This window comes from Chlamydotis macqueenii, chromosome 4 (assembly GCF_036417535.1).
Source record: "Chlamydotis macqueenii isolate bChlMac1 chromosome 4, bChlMac1.mat, whole genome shotgun sequence".
Classification (NCBI taxonomy): Eukaryota; Metazoa; Chordata; class Aves; order Otidiformes; family Otididae; genus Chlamydotis; species Chlamydotis macqueenii.
Window position 1 is genome coordinate 62,724,194 of NC_141559.1, and position 24,247 is coordinate 62,748,440.

Consider the following 24,247-nt stretch of genomic DNA (forward strand, 5'->3'; position numbering starts at 1 on the left):
ATAGAAAGGTTATTCAGATGATTCGAAAGATGGAAAGTTTATTTTATGGAAGGAAACTCAATGAGCATAGTCTGTTTGGTAAAGTAAAGCCTGGGAGAGGATATGTTTGCTTTCTAGAAATAAATACCAGAGAAAAGAATTACTTAAGCTAAAAGACAATGTTTGCACGATAACAAACAGGTATAATCTCTCTCAGACTAAATTTAGATTATTGATTAAAGGAATGTTTCTAAGCATGAGAGAAATTAATATTGAAAAGACTATGAATAGGATTATTTCATTAAGTCTTTTGGGATAGAAGGGCACATAGTGTATTGCAATAAAATGTCTGCAGTTGAAAGATATCTGACCTTTGAGTGAAGTAGAACTATATTTACCTGCTCCTTTCTCCCCTTTTTAATTTTTTTTTTTCTTTCTCATAAAGTTTTCCATATATTTCCTTAGCGGTATACTTTTGGTTAAGTGAAGTACAATAATAAGGAAATCTGAGGTGGCCCATATTGTGATTCACCTTTGGAGTATGTTCTATAACTAGAAAATCACAATTTACTGAGATGCCCTAAGGTGACAGGAGAGAATGAGGAAGAAGCTCAGCCACCCATCAACATGTGAAAGTAACTATCTAGCAGTGGAGAACCTTCTGTATGCTGTGTTAGTTCATTCTCAGTAATAATAGGATCAGAGTTTGAATTTTATTATGGAAAACATTATAGAAAACTGAAATCCTAAAGAAACAGGAAATACAAATTTAGCCACAATCAGGAGGAGGGCATATAAAGTATCAGGAATAGTATAAGTAAAGTTTATTTAAAATTAGGAAGTCAGAATATTGTTGATCACAAGTCTTTTCTTTTAGTGGCTCACATTAATATAGACATATTGTACTTGTAAAAGAATTTTTACTTTGGGATGGGTTGTATAATAGTTACCAGTTATAATATAATCTTCATAACATTAAAATCTTGAACTTTTTCCAAATAGCACTTCAGCCTTTGCATGCAGCTTATTGTATTTGTTAATTTATGTTTCTTTTTACATGTTACTGAGGATACCACTTACAAGTCACTCAGAGGAAACATTTAATTCAAACTTGAAGTTTGTGTGGACAAAGAGGCCACGTGGAATTTAACCTAAAGAGGCATTTTGCTACTTAGAAAGAATACAGAGGACAGAAGGAATGTTAGTCACATGAAGAAACAACAAGGAAAGCCTTTTATCTTGTACCCTCTGCCACAAGTGGAGAAAAGAAAACGTAAGAACTGAAGAATGACTTTTGCCCTCATTGCCCTCCACGTCATATACTTCTTGTAAACTTTCATTTTTAACATTTTTCTAAGGAGATTGGGTTATAAGAGTTTTCCACAACTTTATGATCAACAGCAGAAACCTGAATAAAAATCTGATTTTTTTCCAGCTTCTTCCTTTGCTAGCTTGAACGCTGTTAGTCATACTCTGCCTTTCAATGAAAGCAGTGGCAAAAGAAGTATCATGCAGAACAGGAATGTAATGATGTAGTCTGACTGCCTCTGTTGCATGAGGCTGCAACATGCTGCGCTGAATACTCTTTGCCATTTAAATGTGTGTTCTCCACTTTTTGTTAGAATTTTTATATTTTTAATGAAAAAAAATCCTCGTATACGCTTTTCCACACTAATATTTTCATTTCAAGGATGTGTTGCATGTGGATATCTAACAGATGTGTGATGTTCCTAAAATCCTTTAAAATTATTGAAACATTAAGAAATATCACTGCACTTAAGAAAATACTTTATACAGAATGATGATTGCTAAAGCATTAACAGTAGTAACTAATTTAATAAAATTTAAAAGAGAACAAGGTGAAGGATAAGTATCTGTGACCCCTGCCTTTTCTTAGCTGATGTATACAATGGGAAGAGACAGGACAAAACAACATTTATTAATCTTAAAAAGGATTTGTAAAGGTCGGGAGAGGTGAATGCTTTTACACATGAGGGAGGAGGAAAAATACTGCCTGAGATCCAGTTAGGGGTGAATTCTTGTTATATTACTTTTATTAATACTTATATTGTGGTACCACCATAAAAAGGGGCCAGCTATGTAAAAGATATATAGTATGAACTATAGTACGAAATCAGTCCTGCAGTAGAACGTACAAATAAGATACAATAAATGGCTTGTTCTGGAGGATACCAAATAAAGGTAAAACATGCAAAGATGTGTATAATTAAAGGGGTCAAAATATGAATTAGAAGTAATAAAATTTTAAACTAAGTATCAGGAAGGAAAATGTCATAAATGTGAGGTGTAGCAAAGGTACTTAATTCAGAAAAGGAAATTACTCTACATAGTAGGAAACACGTGACCATCCTTTCTAGATGAATCACTGTCAGTGAACATGACAAACCTTTTTCATGCAACAACATCACTGCAGTGTGCAGTGAGAAGAAACTACAGTGACCACACAGACAGGTCAGAAATTTTAGTAAGTCCACTCCTACTCCCAATGAATAATCAGTGCAAATTTCATGCATCTTCTGCAAGGTATTACCATCATTCTGGAGGCTATAATTATCAGGGCTACAATGAACACATTGTGTTTGGAAATTCCACCCCTAGCTTCATTTTTCACATCTCTATTTAAATATTGGTTGCTTTTCCAATATGTGGGCTTTTTGGATGGTCTTGCTTTGCAGTCAGAATAGCTCCTTTGCAGCTCTAGTAGTTGTACCATTTTACATCAGCAGGAAGAACTAAGCAACTTTTACAACTTGGGTAAATATCTAATTTGGATAAGTCTTGTGCCTTGCTTTCTCAGTTGTAGAAAAGTCTTGTTCAGTAAAAATGTACTTTTAATAAAGTGATTGTGGAGTTATTCTAACATTCAAAAAATAGATTTCCCCTAAAAGTAAGAGAGTGAAACAGTGGTGTTTCACTCTCTCTTTATGTATTCTGAGGAAGCAGCTTCCTCAGAACCCCGAGGTGCCCCTGCAGAAACATTTTGCTGCTCTGCACACTGAAGAAGTAAGACCCAACACCTCGGGGGAGGCACTGGAGCTGTGGGAGGTAGACCAACTGGCTCGTGCAATAAGTAATGCTACCAAGAAAAAGAGACGAGTGGTAGTAGTGGGTGACTCCCTCCTGAGAGGTACGGAGGCACCCATCTGCCGCCCCTATGCGGTCTCTCGGGAGGTATGCTGTCTCCCGGGCGCTCGTATCAGGGATGTCACCGAGAGACTACCTAGCCTCATACGGCCCATGGAATATTATCCACTACTGGTGTTTCATGTGGGGGCCAGCGACACAGCTGGCAGCAGTCTAAAAAACATCAAAAGGGATTTCAGGGCTCTGGGTTCAACAGTCAAAGGTTCTGGGGCGTAGGTGGTATTCTCGTCAATCCTCCTGCTCGAAGGGCAGGGACCTGAAAGGGTCAGATGTATCTGGCAGGTTAACTCGTGGCTCAGGGAGTGGTGCTACAGCCAGGGCTTTGGGTATCTAGATCACGGGGCGTGCTTTGAGAAGCCCGGGCTGCTAGGGGCGGATGGCGTGCACCTAACCAAGAGGGGGAAGAGTGTGCTTGGACAAAGACTTGCCAGGCTCGTCCGGAGGGCTTTAAACTAGTGTTGCTGGGGGAGGGGGAGCACAGTTCAGCCCACTGCTGTCAGCATGGCGCCAGTGCCAGCACCAAGGGTCCAGAAGCTGAGGATGGATCACAGGTAAGTGCAAATGAACCTAAACTGCAGTCCAATAGCACCCCTGTTGCTCAAGCCAGCAAGTCGGCTTTGTCGGGGGCCCAGCTGAAGTGTCTCTATACCAATGCACGCAGCATGGGGAATAAGCAGGAAGAGCTGGAGATGCGTGCACACGAGCAGGGCTACGACCTCATTGGCATCACGGAGACGTGGTGGGATGACACATATGACTGGAGCATCAACATGGAGGGGTATAGGCTTTTTAGAAAAGACAGGAAGGGGAGATGAGGAGGGGGTGTCGCTCTCTACATCAGCAACCAGCTGGAGTGCGTGGAGCTCCACCTGGGGATGGAGGAGGAGCTGACAGAGAGCTTATGGGTCAAGATTAGAGGATGGGGACGGACAGGGGACGTTACGGTGGGGGTCTGTTACAGGCCGCCTGGACAGGAAGACAGAGCAGACGAAGCGCTCTATAGGCAGATAGGAGCAGTCTCACAGTCACAGGCTCTGGTCCTCATGGGGGACTTCAACCACCCTGACATCTGTTGGAGAGACAACACGGCAGGGCACAGGCAGTCCAGGAGGTTCCTGGAATGCGTGGATGACAACTTCCTCCTGCAGGCGATAGAGAACCTGACAAGGAGGGGTGCCATGCTCGACCTTGTGCTCACCAACAGGGAGGGGCTGGTCGGGGATGTGAAACTGAAGGACAGCCTTGGCTGCAGTGACCATGAAACAGTGGAGTTCAAGATCCACGGGGCAGCAAGGAAACTACATGGCAAGCTCTCTACCCTACACTTCAAGAGGGCTGACTTCGGCCTCTTCAGGTACCTGATGGGCCAAGTGCCATGGGAGGCGGCCCTGGAGGGAAGAGGGGCCCAGGAAAGTTGGTCCATATTCAAGGAGCACCTCCTCCAAGCTCAGCAGAGGTGCATCCCGATGAAGAACAAGTCGGGCAAAAAGGCCAGGAGGCCAGCGTGGATGAGCAAGGAGCTCTTGGACCAACTGAAAGTAAAAAAGGAGGCCTATAGAGGGTGGAAGCGGAGACAGGTAGCCTGGGAGGACTACAAAGAGGCTGTGCAAGTTGCCAGGGATCAGGTGAGGAAGGCCAAAGCCCTGGCAGAACTGAATCTGGCCAGGGATATAAAATGCAACAAGAAGAGCTTCTATAGGTACGTAGGGGACAAAAGAAAGTCCAAGGAAAATGTAGGCCCCCTCCGGAAGGAAACTGGTGTCCTGGTTACCCAGGACATGGAGAAGGCTGAGGTACTCAATGACTTTTTTGCCTCAGTCTTCACCAAAAAGGGTTCTTGTCCCACCACCAAAGCTGTAGAAGGTGCAAGCAGGGACTGCGAGAATGAAGAACTGCCCACTGTACTGGAAGAGCAGGTTCGGGATCATCTGAGGAACCTGAAGGTGCACAAGTCCATGGGACCTGATGAGATCCATCCGCAGGTCCTGAGGGAACTGGCAGATGAAGTTGCCAAGCCACTGGCTATTGTATTTGAGAAGTCGTGGCGGTCTGGTGAGGTCCCCGATGACTGGAAGAGAGGGAACATAACCCCCATTTTTAAAAAGGGGAATAAGGAAGACCCAGGTAACTACAGGCCGGTCAGCCTCACCTCTGTGCCTGGCAAGGTCATGGAGCAGATTCTCCTGGAAACCATGCTAAGGCACATGGAGAACAAGGAGGTGGTTGGTGACAGCCAACATGGCTTCACCAAGGGCAGATCGTGCCTGACCAATTTGGTGGCCTTCTATGACGGGGTGACAGCATCGGTGGACAAGGGATGAGCAACGGATATCATCTACCTGGACTTGTGCAAAGCTTTTGACACTGTCCCGCACAACATCCTTCTCTCTAAACTAGAGAGACATGGGTTTGTTGGACGGACCACTCGGTGGATAAGGAGTTGGCTGGATGGCCGCACTCAGAGAGTGGTGGTTAACGGCTCAATGTCCATGTGGAGACCGGTCACGAGTGGTGTCCCTCAGGGGTCCATGTTGGGCCTGGCCCTGTTCAACATCTTTGTCATTGACATGGACAGTGGGATAGAGTGCACCCTCAGCAAGTTCGCCGACGACACCAAGTTGTGTGGTGCTGTCGACATGCTGGAAGGGAGGGATGCCATCCAGAGGGACTTTGACAGGCTGGAGAGGTGGGCCCGTGCCAACCTCATGAAGTTCAACCAGGCCAAGTGCAAGGTCCTGCACCTGGGTCATGGCAATCCCAGGCACAAATACAGGCTGGGCAGGGAATGGATTGAGAGCAGCCCTGAGGAGAAGGACTTGGGAGTGCTGGTGGACGAAAAGCTCAACATGAGCCAGCAATGCGCCCTGGAGGCCCAGAAGGCCAACCGCATCCTGGGCTGCATCAAGAGAAGCGTGGCCAGCAGGTCGAGGGAGGTGATTCTCCCCCTTTACTCTGCCCTGGTGAGACCCCACCTGGAGTACTGTGTCCAGTTCTGGAGCCCCCAACATAAGAAGGACATGGACCAGTTGGAGAAGATCCAGAGGAAGGCCACGAAGATGATAAAAGGGCTGGAGCACCTCTCTTATGAGGACTGGTTGAGAGAGTTGGGGCTGTTCAGCCTGCAGAAGAGGAGGCTCCGGGGAGATCTGATAGCAGTCTTCCAGTACCTCAAGGGGGCCTACAAGAAAGATGGAGAGAGGCTGTTTAGTAGGGCCTGTTGCAGTAGGACAAGTGGTAATGGTTTTAAAATAGTTGGGGGTAGATTTAGATTGGATATTAGGAAAAAATTTTTTACAATGCGAGTTATAGAACACTGGAACATGTTGCCCAGAAAGGTGGTGGAGGCCCCATCCCTGGAAACGTTTAAGGCCAGGCTGGATAAGGCTCTGAGCAACCTGATCTAGTTGGGGATGTCCCTGCTCCTTGCAGGGGGGTTGAACTAGATGACCTTTGAAGGTCCCTTCCAACCCTAACCGTTCTATGATTCTATGATTCTGTAATTTTGTTCCTATTATTTTATACATTTGTAACTGGGGTTGATTGAATGTCATTTTTATGTACTCTCTAGTAGGATTGTCTCTTTATAGTTTGGGCACTAGTGGCCAAATAATGTTAGAGTATGTTCCCTATAAAAATAAATTACATTAGGAAATATCAAGAGCATATGTAATGAATTTCATTTCCAGCTAGAAACTAACCTATTACAAAGCCTACACATCTTCTCTAGCTTGGCAAAGATCGAAGTATTTTCACTAGTTCTCATGTAGCTGGGAGACAATATTTGAATACTAATTCAGTCAAAACTCTTGCTTTCTTGCAACATAATTGACAGAGTGCTGTGAGGAGGAAAATTTTTTGTATGAAGATTGTTTTAAATTAATGAACCTTGTGAGTTTGATGTGCTGAAGCTGAAAAAGAGTGTATTTGAATGTGAAGAGATGAGAAATAAAGTACGAGGTTTTGAGAATTTCTAAGCTGTCTCAGCAAAAGGCAATGATGTGTCATCAAATAAGTGTTTCTTCACACAAATGGTGAAGAGGGTTATCTCAAGTCTAAGTGAAAAAAAAACAACTCCTTTTTCTCCTGTCTTAGTTTTGTGGAGTATTTTGTGAGACAAGAACTGTGGTGGTCCCTTTCTAAATATTCAAGTTCCTGTCATTGCTTCATTGAAAACTATTTTGTTCTATAGAAGAAGTCTTCTGTGACTCGTTTCTTGCCCATACTGTTGCCTGACAAGCTCTGATCTTTTCAAAGGAAATTGGCCTGTTCCATGTCTGTTCCTTGTCTACCTCTTTGGAAAATAATAGAAATATGAAACAGTATGTTTTATGTAGGAATTGAAATACAAGAACTGTAATCTGAATCTGTTAGAATATCCATATCAAAAGGACAATTCATTCCAAGAAGGGAGGTTGAGGATTAAAGCCTGCTTTTATTTTAACTCTGCCTAACTGTACAGTTTCAAACTTCAAACCAGCCCTTACTTGCTATGCTACCAATAAAGACTCCTGAGGACATCAGTTATGTAGGTAACTTAGGCTCCCAGACACAGAAAAATGATCATTTTATTACAATATTTGTGTGTGCCTATCCCCTTTCAATACTGCTTGTGTTCATTTGTAGGATAGGATGTTCTCTTCTACAACCAATGGAATGTAGATAATTCAGTCAGTAATCTTTTCCTGATCCCTGGAGCTCATGGCACACAGGAGGAGTAATCTGCAAATCCTGTTCGTACCAAAATTAACTTAAGTGAAAAATACTCAATAGCTTGTAGGAACATAACTTTTGTATAATGCATTGTCAAAAGCAGCTTGAATGGGACTATAGCACATTTTCACATCTAATTTGTATCTCTTTCTCTCCCTTTTTCTAGATAATCTGCATCACACAGAGGAAAAAATTGTTTCTTTGAGAGGTAGGTAGTTGCAGTTCCTGCTGAGTTGACAACTAATAGGTGTTGCAAGCTATTGCCTTAGAGCGTGATAGTGCTGATTAGAAATATCTTGCCTCTGAGAAGAGGAAAGACTCCCACATTCTACTGACTTTCAAACCCAGCAGGAACATAGAGCCAGGAGCTATGGTTTCTTTCATATTTACCTCTGTATTTGTCCTCATTTAATAACACTTTCATTCCACACAGAGAACACCCCTTTTAGGATTTCTGAGCTATTACCATAAAGATTGCAGAAACCCTAGGAAGAATTTGTGAAAAAAAAAACTGGACATGGAAACCTCAAAGATAAATGAACTATGAAAAGTTTTAGTTGTTAAAATAAAGTGAAAATTAAATACAATCAGGAACTACTTAGGATTGAAAAGACAGGAAGAACTGGCATTAGGATAAAGCTGGTCACTTTAATTTGTCACAAGGACACATAACTCATGAAAGGGGCAATTATGCCTTTCCCACTCCCCATGTTTTGCCTGTTGCCCTCTTCCATCAACACTAATGTTCTTGTGACTTTGCAGTGAGATGGATAAGGGAGCTGATGTAGCTAAAAAATAATCTTTTGTCATTGTGTTGATGCAACAACCAAAATGTAAACACTGGCTCATGGAAATCTAATAAAGTGCATTAAAAAAAAAATCTTCCTATTCAGTAATGGGTAGACCTTAGTCAGAGCCCTTCAATCAGTAAGGAATGCAGTAGTTCAAAATTTACAGTAGAAATTGAATATATTTTCAGAGAAGAGAAAAAAAACACAATGAAAGGTTTGGATAATTGAACCTAGAAAGAATGGTCAAAACAGAGCTGTTTTTGTTTGTCCTGAAGAAAACAATGTTAAGGAGAGATGCAATAACTATCGGTGGAAACGTAGAGGGACATAATAAAGGTGAAGGGATCAATTATTTTCAATAGCCAACAAGTACAGAATGAGCAGTAATGGTTCTTAAGCAGCAGGAACAAAAAAAAAAGTAATAGCATTTTATAACCTTTGATGTGTTTAAAATGCAGGGCAAACACTAATTTTCACAATACTTCTCTGTATGAAGTGAATATTATCAATGTCTTTTAAAGATGAAGATGCTGAGGTAAAAATGTTTGCTGACTTTCCCTAGTGCAATTAATTAAAAGCCTAGACTTATATCTGAAAAGATTTATATTTGTTTTCATAATTGATGTACCAGTATGTGCTTAAGATTGAATCCAGAAAGGGACCAACTCATCCTGAATGTTGGGTCAAATACTTAGGCTCCATCTATCCTGAAAGGAAACAACAAGCACGTCACAATGGATTCAACAGAAAACAAAACAAAAAGCCCACTCTCTAGGGAAAAAAAAAGGCTGCCTAGAGTTATAGTCCATAGAAATAATAGTAAAAACAAGGACTTTCTCAAATTTCATCTCTCTTCGGGACTCAGTAGCTTTATTAGGGCTGCTCAGAGATACTATTTTAGGTTGACAGTGCAGGTGATTTCTTTGGAATTTGAGCCTTAAGGACTTAAGTCCTTCCACTTGAATTTATTCTTCAAAGGATGCATAAATCTTCAGGAAAAAAACCCAGGTTTTGTGAAGATTTACATTCAGAAAAAAAACCCTAAAATATGTAGGGACATGCATATTATAAGGCATATATGCCCGTATTTAAAGATATTTTCGTATTTAAAATGAATGGTTCTCTCAAATGAGGTCAAAATCTTGCTATTGTCTTCAAAGGTGGTAGAAGTTAGTTTTCGTGTCTTATATTGATAACTTGATCAGTCTAAATAATGTCACTAAAGCCATTTTGTAGGAAATTTGTGTAGGGTCCACAGAAGTTTGTTAGATGCTATACAGTCATTGCAGAAGGTAAGTTGCTACTCTGAAGAGCTTTAAGTTTAGTTAGACAATTTGCATAAGGAAGGAAAGGGGGGAAAAAGATAGGATGGAATTATTGGGTTTTTTTTCCTCCCATTTTAAATATTTTACTCTCACTTTTTTTTTTGCTTGCACTTGGCTACCTTAGAATGATGTAATATTATAGGTTTTTGTTTTTTTTTTCCTTCAGTTGATAACAAATAACAATATATTCTGACTCCATCTCATTGCACAGTTTCAGGAGTCTTAAAGTCCATTAAAGTAACTTTATCTTCAACTGATTATCATTCTTTCTACATTATTATTTCCCCAACCTATGGTCCTTACCTCAGCATGCTTCAATTTAAAGTTGCTCTCATTATATCTGTCAGTATGCCTTGTCAGGAACTATTCTGTCAGGACACCTGATTAGGATTCTTTATAGATTAGTCCAAAAAGAGGCTCCATTTTTAACCCACTTGATGAAGAAATTGAGATTTTTCTCACATGTGCATCCCCTGGATGGAATGCCAGTGCATTAAGTGAGAATTAGGATACTGTGAAAAAAAGACTAGCCTAATTTCCCTTACTCTTTTAATCTCTGCAAATTATCTTAGTACTTTTCATCATAATATCCATTCTTACGCCAAGAAAATTCCTGAATTCTTGCAGTGTAGGACTCCTAAGACCTTTAAGCAACAGCTTAAAGAGAACTGCAGACAACTGCATTTGCCCTGGTTGTCAGTTCTAACTCAATTAAAAAAGTGAAGAAGATGTAGCTTATTCAAATTCCCAATAACAATTGGAAGTTAAGTTTCCTAGGGGGAAAAAATAAGGTTTTTATTACATAAACACATCTCTGATTTGAACAATTTGAAACTTTTTATTCCATGGAAGGTACTCAGAGACTTAATGTAGCCACATTCATATACCTGATATTCCTATATTATGACATAATTTATTTTGTTAACTATTTAGCACTGAAGCATTGATCCAGTAGGTTTAGCCAGGATGGTTTTAGTATTCAGCATGAATTCTGGAGAACCTGCTGTGGAAAGACATTTTCTTAATGACCTGCAAAAATATAGTAAGTGGCTGAAATTCTGGCCAGTTAAATATTTACAAATCTATACTCAGGAAATTTTTGGTTGTATGGCTTTAATTCCACAATATGGGAAGTACAGCTGAAGACCATCTGCTGTAGCAGATAACAATGTGTTGATGCCATCAAATCTCATGAGCAAAACAGGATTGCTACCCTGTAGCACACTAGAGGAAAGCAGATGTAGTGAATCTGTCTATGGCGTTTACAACCACTTGCCTGCTGAAAATAATTGAACTAATTTCTTTCTCTGGAAGCCACAAAAGTTGAATCCTCCAATGTCAAATCACCAGATAACTCCATTGTCATGATGTCATGTAGCTACCACAGTCTTTTCATTTAAGAAACCTGTTATAAACAAGCTAAGTAGACACCACTAACGCTTATTAAAAATACCTCTTCCTGAACCCCTCTTCTGCTCTCCTTTTCCCAGTTGTACACTTATTTATACAGTGTTCATTAATCAATTCAAAATATTTGCAAACTGCAATTCCAAGCTTCATTAATATTATAAAGAAATCCTTGCTTACAGAAAAGATGGCTCCTACTTACCCTGGCAAAGCATACCCTTATCTCTTCGTACTGTGATAAAGATCTGGAAGGGTTTGGCCACAGCATTACTACCAGTAATTCTTTACTGTTTAAAACTCTCAGAGAATGATTTGTAAAGCTTGTCTTTTCCATTTTTTTCCAATGAGGTAGAATTATTGGACTGTAGTATTGTATTGTAGTAGCTTCAGTTTCCAAATTCTTTAAATCAAAAGAGTTGATAGGCTTCTGTCATAGTGAAAAATAACTCTCAAAAAAATTAAGACTGGGAAGGTGTGAAAATTCCACATGTCTAAACATATCAACTGTGAAGTTTATTAATAATATTTTAAGAGTCAGAGAAAAATAAATTGAAGTACAAAGGAACAATACTATGAGAAAAACTGCAGTATTTTCTTTCTTTTGGAAACTTCTCTTCATATTTTACTTACTTGGCTTTGTTTTGGAATTACGCTCTGTGGTCCTAAAAGGTTAGTTACTTAGCAACTAATGGAATAAATTTAATACTGAAAGGCTACAACAGAACTGATGCTACTGACAGATCATTTTGGATTTCATCACAGTTTAGGACATTTTCTTTTTCCATTCCCTCAGAAATGCCAAGAATTATCATAAGGGAAAGTTAGAAAATCATGTATTGATAAGTTCTTCACTAGCTTCTCTAGCTCTTAGTTTAGATTTGCTAAATTGAACTGTGTAAAGTAAACGGCTTTCATTAATAAATATTTTTTTTCAGAGGACTGAACTCACCAAAAGAAGTATATATAATGTGTTTAATCTTATCTGCCTTTTCACTGTTTTCTGTTGGTTATAATCAGCCTTGATATCCATTTGGTGGCTGGTAACAAGGAGACTATCTCTGTGTTTGATACTGTGTTAATATTATTCCATATCTTCACCAGCAACATCTATGACAGGTCAAAATGCATCTTCAGCAAATTTGTGGGTAATACTAAAATGGGAATAGCTAATACACCACACTCTGGAGGTTCAATCCAAAAGGATCTTGACAAACTTGGAGGCAGATCTACAGATTACTGCAGGGAGCAAATGAGAGAACAGGGCTAGTTTAGTACATTGAAGGGAAGAGTGAGGTGCAGTCTAAATGGCAGCCCACAACATCTTGACAGAGTTAAAAATATGATGGAGGTGAAGTGTAAGATAATACAATATAATATAACACAGTAGACTGAAATTGTTGCATGGACTTCAGACTAGACATTAGAAAAAATATTTTCACTAAGAAGGTAGTATGACACTAGCACTGGCAATCCAGAAAGCTTGTTGAATCTCCTTTCTTGGAATAGCTTTGCTCAGAAACCCAGTTTCTGACAGAAAGGAACAGAAACTAAAAGAATCAAAATTTTAGTAGAAGAGAAAGATGCAATAAAACTTACAAAGCTTAAGTAAAAAGGAGTGGAACTATGTGAGAAAAGACAGGTATATCATAAGAAATCAAGCTTGATGCAGTTAAATGTGTTTGCGGAAAAGTAGAGAAAAAAATGATGGAGTGATATTAAAATTATAACAAAAATTATTAAAATTGTAACAAAATTATCTTAGTGATTGTGTGAACTAGAGTTGGCTTAGCATGTCACAGTCTATGTAAGAGTTGAAAATAGCCTATACATGCAGGACAAATAAAGGAAAGCAAACAGAAGGCAATCTCAACTCTAGATGTATGAGAAGGATTATGGTGTTATCATCATAGCTGATAAATGAAGAAAATAAAAGATTCTGGAGAGAAAGAAATGGCAAGTTCAGTTTTGGCATAATAAAACTTAGTCTTTTGATGAACTACAGCTGACTGAAAAAAAAGTGGAAATAAAAGACCTTTTTAAAAAGAAAAAAATAGTATTTTTATGGTTTATATTTTGAAGTTCCTGTTCAGATTGAAAAGAGAAAAAATATTTTTAGGGATTTAGATTTTGGTATTAAAAAAAAAAGCAAAAATATATATTTTTTAAATGAGCTTAAGTACAGGAATAAAGAAAATTTATTAAATATGACATAACTTTAAATTCTTTATCCTGCCAGAAAGTGTGTAGTACTGCCAGGTATACAGATTCATTATAATCACTCTGTAGACTATTTTCTTCTCTACATTAACTTCAAAGACACAGAAGAAATTGAAGTTAAGGATAGCCACTTCACATTTTATATTCTGACCACATGAGTATACAGAATATTCTAATCTGACATAGTAGATAGCTAAAAGGATACCTCTTACTGTCATTGTGCAACTCTAACAGGAGTAGTTTTAACAGAAACCTATGTAGTTTTGGTGAAAACTACAAAATCTAAAAGTCTGATATAAACTTTGAATGTAAAGATAGCAGATAAAGATAGAGAGGTAATGTGTTTACAAAAGCTGTTTGGTTTTTTTTTTTGTGCTCTGCCTTGATTACTGATGGTGTTCAATTCTGAGAGATTCCTTCATTGACATTCCAAATAACTCTATAATTGTATGAACCCAGTCAAACAGCGGTATGCAACAGATAGAGATATATATTATGAAGGATCTTGGAGGTGTATTATGGTTTAGCAGCTGGCATAATGAGCACGAAGTGGTCATAAGGTAGCAAAGAGTTTGGCGTGGTTTAAACCACTAAGGAAAGAACTCTTTCTTTGTAGTGTTCTGGGGTGAATATATTTGGAATATTGCATTTCATATTAGACACTACATTCCAAAAAGATATTGACAAGGTGAATGAAGTTCAGAGGACAGAAAAAAAAATTCAAGGAGATGGAGGGATTGATTTTTGAGAAAAGATAAAAAGAAGAAAGTGTATAACTTGACTCAGCAGTGATAAAGGGCAGGGAGAATTAACAGGCTACAAATAGCCAATGGATTTAAATATTAAATCAGAGAGAAATAACTTAGGACAAAATGATGTAGCTAGAATACTGGCATGACATTAAGGAAAAGAAACTGTAAACTGAATGCCAAAGTAACTGTTGCAGAATAGATTTGTTGACCTTCTGATTGGACTGGAATTACAAAGCAATAACAGTTGTGACACACATTAGGTCAATCTTTGACTAGTCATATTAAAACTAACAATCTTTTATTTTATAATTGAATAAATTATGCTGTGTTGTGTTAGCAAGAGCGTTGCCAGCACTGTTCCCAGGTTGAGGGAAGTTATTCTTCCCCTCTATGCTTTTTTTCATCAGCTAGTTCCTTCATTTTTCCTAGTAGAAAAAAAAAACATCTGCCTAGTGTTTTTCCTATGAAATTCTTTAATTTGCCAACATTGAATATTAATTTCTATCAATTTCCTAAGTGCTTCCTAATTTTTATTGATTAATTAATCAGAATATCTACTAGATAGTGAAATTATTTTCATTTACATCAAACTTGCACAATTGCTCATGGTATTACTTGGGCACTATTACTCAAATAGCGTAAGCTGCGTGTTGTGAGTTAAACCCAGTATGCAGCTAAGCCTCACAGAGCCACTCACTAACTCCCCCACAGTGCGAAGGGGGAGAGAATCAGAAATGTAAAAGTAAGAAATAAAGACAGTTTAATAGGTAAAGCAAAAGCTGTGCATGCAAGCCAAGCAAAATAAAGAATTCATTCACTACTTCCCCTCGACAGGCCAGGTGTTCAACCATTACCAGGAAAGCAGGGCTTCATCACATATAACGTTTACTTGGGAATACAAACATGGTAACTCTGAACATCCTCTTTAGAGATTTTATTGCTGAGCATGATGTCAAACAGTATGGAATATCCCTTTGGTCAGTTGGGGTCAGCTGTCTTGGCTGTGTCCCCTCCCAGCTTGTTGTGCACCCACAGCCAACTCACTGGTAGAGCAGTATGAGAAACAGAAAAGGTCTTGATGGTGTGTAAGCACTGTTCAGCAACAGCTAAAACATTGGTGCATTAACACCACTGTTTTGGTCATAGCTCCATACAAGCTACTATGAAGAGAATTAACTCTATCCCAGACAAAACCAGTATGTTTGTGTCAACATTCTTGTCCCAGAAAGAGTCAGAAGAATGGGCAGTTCTTTTTGCAGTATCTTAGCAGTTATAGGATTATCAAGAATGTGAAAGATATTAATTGTATTTCTGACTGAAATAAGGACCTCTCAGAGGAGTGTTCAAATTGCCAGTTTGTTCTGGACTGGATAGGTTGATGATGGTCTAAAGTGTTCTTGTTAATGCTTTTGAAAGCTAGAGAAAAGCAAGGGTAAGAGGGGATGAATAAAGCTATTCCTCAAGACAACAGAAACTTCAGAATTAGTATGTTTGCAAATGAAAATTATTTTTTTTTAAACAGTTAAAATAACTGGAGCATGAATTAGAACCAGAGTTATCTTTGCTTCTGTGAGGACTCCAATGAGTAGGTTGAATGAAGTACTTGCGTTGTTTTCCTTTCTGTACTAAGAAATCTATTCTTTTATTGCAAATAGGTGAATTTGAACTTTGTCTTTGCTGGTGGGACCCCAAATTCTTCACTCCCCACTGCTGAATTTTTTTAGCTTCCTAGTTTCTGTGCTTCTCTTGGAGTTGTCACTGATCTTTCTAGGCAGGAGTGAAAACTCAACTGCTGCAACTCCTAGGTAGATGAGAAACATCAGCCTTTCTACTGCAGAATAAGAGATGTGGAAAACAGGGCCAGGAGAAAGAAGTTGATAGGGAAGTACAAGAGGATCTCACCAGCAGGCATCTTTCCTTTTATTGTCTTTTAATCAGGAGAATGTTAATTTTCTACAGCATAATAGAGGTACTTTCTTACTCATTGTTATGGTCTTTGTGGATTTCTTTCTCAGATATTTAACTCCTCCCAGATAATGACAGTACTTGCCTAATTCAAAGCATTGATTTCTATTTTATAATAGAGACATTGAAAGTTAGATTTCACAAATACAGCAACAGCTGAATCTTTATGTGATGTTAGCCCCTAATCATCACCCTTACTTACAAAACATTAGCTAATAACCTCAGAGGTTGCACTGGTTCTAACATGAAACAACGTTTGCTTCCAACTGCAAAAAAAAGTACTTCTGATTTCACTATAAATAAAATGGCCACAACAGACCTGCAGGCCCTAAGGTGTCACGAAGACAATCAAAAAGGGTAATGAGAAGAGCTTTAAAACATGAAGAGAGAGAATAGAAGCTAGGTGAATAGATTATTTGGATGTAAAAGTACAGGCTAATTGTGTCGGGGCCCTAAGGACACTGTCAAGCCTTACTGGCCTTGCCCAGCCTTACCTGACACCTCTCTGCATCGCTCCCCAGGGCCCATGACCTCATTTTAGCCCCCTGCAGACTTCAGTCCTTGCCCGAGGGACAGGGCAGACTGTAGCAGAGCTGGTCTCCAGCTGCCCATAGCCCTGCCCTGTCTGGCCATGGGCCCCTCCAAGCCAGGCCAGCCTCCTATGGGCTCATGTCCTGGCCCAGCCTCAGCCTCACCGCCATCCCCAGGGAGGTGCCTGGTGCCAGGGCCTGGGGCTGCCTCCAGCTACGCTACCCCAAGCTGGGGCAGTGGGACAGGCCCTGCCTGCCAGGCCCTGCCTGCCCAGCCTAGGGATTCCCCATGCCTCCCAGTTCCCAGCCACGAGGGCGCTGTTGGCTCAGACTTCTCCATAATAAAAAATACACTCAGAGAACAACTTAAAAGTGGATGAGAAAGGATTCCTCTAAATCATCAATCATTTGCCTCAGGGAAAAGGGAACTACTCTCAGCTGTTATTCTACTCAGCCTCACAAACAGCTTTCTGTTTTTTTTTTAGATAGGTGACACATTGCATGCTATTTTTCTCACAAGCTAAAGTTTTCTGTGTTTTTTTCAGAGCAGCACAGTATTTTCTCTTAACATGCTTTCTGTATCTTATAAGGACTCCTTGGAACTGCATTGCTAAAGATAATGTTTTAAATAGTGTTTTATTTTATATACATAAGATATATGTACATAGCAATAAGATATATACAGTTAGCAATAAGATTGTGTTAGCATTTACAGTTGCAATGCCATTGCATAGACAGCCTTTGAAAAACAGCTTCCATTGCATTGATAATTCAAATAAGTTTTAAAATTTGCCATCAACTGTACAGAAATCTATCAGTGTTCTAATGCTTGAATTTAAAATGTCCAAGATTATTAAAACCAAGTAAATTATGGTTTAACATTTTATTAGTTCCACTTTTTTTTTTCCAGCTCTTTGAGAACTCTTCAATTTATTGCATTGAATCAGTGTCCTTTGAAAGTGCCCTGATTATGTTGCCCTTGCAATTCCAGAAGTCATATTTTAAAAAGGTCAAAATGTTTATCTTTATAACAGAAAAAGTCATAGCTACTTATTGGTCTTGAAGTTGTTTCCTGTTCTGTTCCCCTGATGTTAATTTCAGTGCTTCAGCTTTCTTATTCTCTTTTTCTCTTAAGCCTGAAGTATGTACTTTTGATGTATATAATTCAAGACAAATAAAAATCAAACTGAATAGAAATGAGCCCTTTGATCTTCTAAATACATTGCTAAATTAATCTCTTTTCCTTACCTCAATTTTTTGAAAAGGACACTCTCGCTTTTGAGTTACTGATAGAGGAATTTACCCTTTTGATGCATACTTCACTGCTCTTCTGGAAATATCTTTTTGTTCTTCTGTTTTCACCAAAAAAGTCAAAGCTTGGCTTTTTAAGTGATGATCACCTTTCCAATGACCATAAAGGAATCACAGGTTTTCTTTTTATAATTGTTTTAACCCATTCTCTATTTTATTCCCCAATAAAATTTCATCCCTGAAGAGCATGGTCCTATGTCAGTTGATAGATGTTTCACCCCAGCTCCTAGAGGTATGGATGAAGTAGTGACAACAGAAGAACTACAGAACCTCTTAAAGTGGTTTTGTGTCAAATAGCATTGAAACTTGCTACTTTAGTGAAAGATCCACCATTAGAAATCCTTGGTCCCACTTCAAATGCTTCACTTCAAATGCCCTCACTAGTGCCAAATGCTGAACTGATTGATGTCTGGTCTTGCTCAAAATGACATGGCTGAGATGTTCCTGGGAAGGTGAAGACGAAGAGATAATTACATATATATTCAAAATTAATATCAGTTTGTGGTTTATGAAGCATAAGGGACAATTTCTGAGCATGTGAAAGTTTGGTGTCATTTTTGTGCTTAAAGAGGGGTAGGTTCATGAGAAAGTTGTCTTCTTGAAAACTTTTTATATAGGTATAATAGAAAAAAAGTTACCTTTATCACAAAGAAAGTGTTGGTTTTATTATTTAGATTAAGTTTCTCTCATTAATTAGATGATTTTTCCCTCTCTCTCTCTATGTCTCTCTTATGAGGACAGCCTGAGAGAGTTGGGGCTGTTCAGCCTGGAGAAGAGGAGGCTCCAGGGAGACCTTATAGCAGTCTTCCAGTACCTAAAGGGGGCCTACAGGAAAGACAGTGAGAAACTGTTTAGCAGGGCCTATTGTAATAGGACAGGAGGTAATGGTTTTAAAATAGAGCAAGGAAGATTCAGACTTGATATAAAGGAAAAATGTTTTTACACTGAGAGTGGTGGAACACTAGAACAGGTTACCCAGAGAGGTGGTGGATGCCCCATCCCTGGAAACATTCAAGGCCAGGTTGGACGGGGCTGTGAGCAACCTGATCTAGTTGGAGACGTCCCTGCTCCTTGCAGGGGGTTTAGACTAGATGACCTTTAAAGGCCCCTTCCAAACTGTTCTATGATTCAATGCTTCTATGACTCTATGATCCTATGAAATTTAGGAATTTAATTTCTATTAATCAAATAGAAAACATGGAAGACTTTTTGTGTTAATTTTTTTCTAACTTTTGAGAAGATCTTTTTGAGATTTTTCTGTTTTTATAAATTATTAGGGAAGTTACTGTGATCCTAAAAGGATTTGATAAAATATTTATCAGGTTATTTTTTTGTTATAACCTTATAGTTTTAGAACAGGTGTAAATGTAAATAAATTGACATAGCTAATGTAATGGGACTTTTGAAATACATAGTGAAAATATGCATAAAGTGGTAAAATAAAGTTATAACTGTACTGATAGTACAGTTAGGCTAATTTTATTTCTGAGTCCAGCTTTACTAGAAACCCGTTTGACTGAATTCGTAAGTTGTGGTAGCATAAAGAAGCTTAAATGCTATGATTATCAGAGCTCTTAAGATACCCATAGGTCTTAATGACCCTGACAAGCTTCACCTGGGGCTTCCATTAACATTGTCTGCCTTGGGTTCCAGGAACCTCAATTAAGCTGAGGTCTCATCACCCAGCTCCCTTTCCTGGGCTGTGGCTTAAGTGTGCCTCTCCAGTTTCCAGTCCTGTCTCCTGAATGAACCTTGGACCTACACTGTAGGTAGCTTGTCTCGTGAATGGACCTGCAATATGTATATTACATCTTGTCTGTGGTCTTGTCTTCTGCTGCTCCTAATTGGATTCCCCGCATAGATCCTGTGCCTGGTTCATCACCTTGCCTTTTCTGGGACTGATGCTGGACTCCATTATCAGCACACTGACCTGTTCACCTCAGTTGGTAAGGGCATTGGTCTGCCTGTGTTGTGGACAATTTTCATTGCTCTTTGTTGTGGAGTGGCCCTGTTCTTTGTGCTCCCCTATACTGATACAAGGTGGTAATTGTAAATAGGGAGGAACTGTGATACAAACAGTAAAAAAAACCCAAACAAATGAAGAAAAGGTGTCAGACAAAAGAATATGAAAATCTTGGAGCATAGAAGACTGATGAACCTCACCTTGCCTAAAATGTAAGAGATTGATGCATCAGTTAATGGCAAAGGTGTCTTTCCTGCTTGTCTTAGTGAAATTGTTCCATTGTGTAGAAAAAGAATTCAAGATTCATCAGACCACATCAAGTCTCTACTATTGTTAAGCAAGGGCTTTCAAATTGGGTGCCTGCTGTTATCACTGTTCCTATGGTTTGTCTAACAACTGGTTATTTTCATTTTGTACTCTCTTATTTTCATCATACAGATGTAATTTTATACATACAGTTGAACACCCTTTAATGACTTAAGACATAAAAGTGGAATAATCCAAAACGCATCTGAATATTTTAAGCACTAAAATACAGAGTTATTTGACTTTTTTTTTTCCCCCTGTTATCCTTCTTTTTGGCACACTTACTAATTATTTTTACAAAATAAGACTATTTTCCCCCAAAGAGAGCTTGAGAGATGCCTTTTATGAAGCACTTCATAAGTCTGGTGATTAAAATATTCCTATGTCCCTAAGAGCGTTTAAACCATTAGCTTTTTTTAATACAAAGATTTGAAGTTTGGCTTCTTACCTGCTTGCATACTCCTTGAGCACTGGCTACTGTATTGTATAGCAGTATTTTCCTGTTTTTATTTAAAGTTCCATCCTACAGCAGAATAGAACGATTTATACTGCAAAACAGCAGTAGCTAACATGTTTTCTCTCCTATATATATATATTTAACAAATGAGCATTTTTACGATTTAGAAGATGTTAGCAGAAAATGTCTAACTGGCCCTAATCACTCAAACTACATATTTGAAATCAGTAGAGAGTGTTATGGACTTAGAATATTTGTACATTTAGCAAAAGTAGAAAAGAAAACAAGGACTGATTTCTGTTTCAACGAACTTTAGTGAGATCATACCTAGATAACTGCAATCAGTAAATTTATTGGCATTTTGCCAAGACTTCTCAGTACCAATTGTTGCTTTAATCTGGCAGAAGCTAGGAGTAACTTCCCAGACCCAAATAGTTTCTAAATTATTTTTCTGTTATGGTCCTAAAGTTAATGTATGGAAAATATATTTACAATAATTAAAGATATTTTTTTCTGTGCAGCATTTATAGTGTTGCTATAAATGCTTGCTATTGGTAAAATGCTAATAGATATTCTACTAGTGTAATAATACTCAACACTCTGAAACTGTTTAAAATGAACGTACTATATATTTTTGAAATGCATTGTATACATTCATTTTGATACATCTATTTATAATTTACATTCTCACAAAACAAGCCTTATTTTACCACGGGCTTAAATGGCATCCTAACAACATCTGAATGAATATGGTGCTCTGAAATATACTTTACTCCAATTTTAGTTTTATATTATGTTATTGTACTGCATTAGAAGTTGATTTTACCACTTGAAAGGTATACATCTTTTCTCTAGCAGCTACGTTAAAACGACATATAACAAGATTATTGTATGAAAGCATTTATCACTATATTTTATGAGGGTTTTTTTGGTTATATATCATTATACATTTATAAGCACCATTGCCCCCTCAGAAATTCCAGGGACACCATGAAATAATAGAATCATACTTTTTTTTCTAGCACTTAAGTAGTTGTCTAATTTGGGGGAAAAAATAGCTACAGAAATAGTCAATCAATTGGTGAGTGTTATGATATTCAAGCAAAGATATTGCTGCCTTTGAGACTATCAAAGCAATATAGTTCAGCATGATAGCTAGGAAATATACTTAGCACTTGGAAAGGACAAACTTAATCCCTCTGCAGTCTTAATTTGACCCTCCTGTGCATATGCGTTAAGATACAATTTTTTAGTTGTGTAATCACATATAAATTAATGGATCATTTCCTTGAGGTTTGTTTTTTTTTTTTTTTCCTGACTGTAACTGATTTAGTGTGTGGTATTTGAAAAGTCTTGACTAATAACTTAAAGACTATGGTTTTGTTTTTTGTTTTTTTGTTTTTTTTTTCCCCTGTAAGGAAGCCATATAGTTATGATAATTTTGTTAACTATTGACTTACCTATTTCTCAGTTCTAGCAGTTTTTACAAAGCAAAATCACCTCCAGAATAATCTTACAGATTTATCTCAAACACCTGCTGGTGTATCTCTAATTGGTTCTCCAAAATTTAATAGGATTGAATTTAAACTTGAAAATATTATAGTCAAATGCCTCTTTCTCAGGAAGTTGTAACAGAAAAGAAAAGGAAATATTATGAAAACAACTTTTCAAGTACCTTGTGTTTGCTTATGCAAAAGTTTTAATTATTTAACTTTATATTAATAGTGATTGTGCTCTGGCAATATTATCAAGCTTCTGAATGTGTCTGAATGCAGAAAATTCTTCTAAGATTAATAAAATAGAGTTTATATTAAAGAAAATTTAAGTGTGAGAACATATAAACTAATAAATAAGGAGGTTAAAGTAAATTAAGTGCACCATTTTCGTACTTGTAAAGATAGAATTGGTGGTACAGAGGTACTGAAGGAGTGCATTATCGTTAATAGTTTATTAAACTCACTTACCTTAAATCAATCTTCCTGTAATTATAGTATAGTTATGCATTTGAATGATGTTGAAAAATTCCAAATCCAAGCACCTTGGCTTAATAATCCCAGAAAATGGCTGTGCTAAGGCAGGTATTTTGTCCTTTCTTTTTTGGTGGATGTGATCAAGGTAACTGCTTCAGTGGCAATTGCATAAATGTTAATAATTTGCTCAACTTAAAGATAGTATTATTTGATTTATCCAACATTTTTAGGGACAATTCATTCAGATTTTTTTTTTTAAGGAAAAGCTTTATTCTTTCTCATGCCTTTTGTAAATAAAATAGTTCTGTGTCAGTCTGCATTAGAATTGTTAGGATTCTGATCACAGAACCCACAGAGCGATCCAGAAGATTAACTTAGGAAGTGTCCTCTGTAGATGTAGGACTTCTCTAATGTTTTGATTATAAAATTTATTGCCTGCCCTAAGGTGTAGCAAGTCCCAGTGTATAACACTAAAATAAAATGATTAAGTGACGATCTCTTTCTACTTTTGTGCTACTTTGTCGTATTTTACTCTGTGGCACTTAAAAGACCTCCAGTGAGGTGCTCTCTTAAACAAATTGGTATAGAAGAAGTGTACCCAGAAGTCATGCAATTATGCTGTTCCTTGACTACTTTTGCAAATGTACATCCTGCTTCTCTGACTCATGTAATTCTATATCACAGAGTTCTCAAAGTAGCAAAAACATCCAAATGAAAAATCACCAGATATCTCCAGTTGTTCCATATCAGTCAGCTACAAGTAACAGTAGAACTATTTGTGTTTTGAAGGCTATCATCACAAGTAATATACTTGATATTGAGATCTTCAGAATTAAAACATTGCATTAGTTTAATTGAGCTCTCGGAATTCTTAAACTGAGTCTTCAGATGAAGCAGAAAGATAAATTAATTTCAATTCTGTTTTGAGTAATAGCTATTGAAAAGTGGCTATTAATGGTAGCCCATAGAGATCACAGTTATGATCCATGTATATACACCTCTGTGGTAAACTACATAATATTTGTTCCATCGTTTATAATCTAGAATAAAATCAGGTGTGACGAAAGACAGAAATTTAAAATGTGGGATAGAGTACAACAATGACAGTGCTAAAAATACAATCATGAAAGCTAGTACTTTTCGTACTTAGAAAAAAAACCAAAACAATATATTTTATAAGTTAAGAAAATAAGAAGTGAGAAGCCTCCTGTGTTAATTTAGTAAACTCTCTGCAATAAAACAAATTCCTGGGGTTAATCTGGGTATTCTTCATTCATAAGGAGACTGCAACACTCTTTCATTCTTCTACAGTAAATCTTGGAGGAATGCATTTGTCATTCTGGGTACCAGAGGACTGCTAGTGCTAGTATTTGATCAACATTTGATTGGTTGAAGCATT

At 37.9% G+C, this 24,247-nt stretch overlaps 1 long non-coding RNA gene across 1 annotated transcript in view; it reads left to right on the plus strand.

Annotated features, from left to right (window-relative positions):
• Nucleotides 1–24,247, plus strand: part of LOC147601006 (uncharacterized) — a 115,298-nt gene that overhangs the window by 85,812 nt on the left and 5,239 nt on the right. The window contains exon 2 of the long non-coding RNA XR_015258530.1: nt 8,021–8,062. This is a non-coding gene — a long non-coding RNA (uncharacterized LOC147601006). The remainder of the gene's footprint in view (nt 1–8,020; nt 8,063–24,247) is intronic.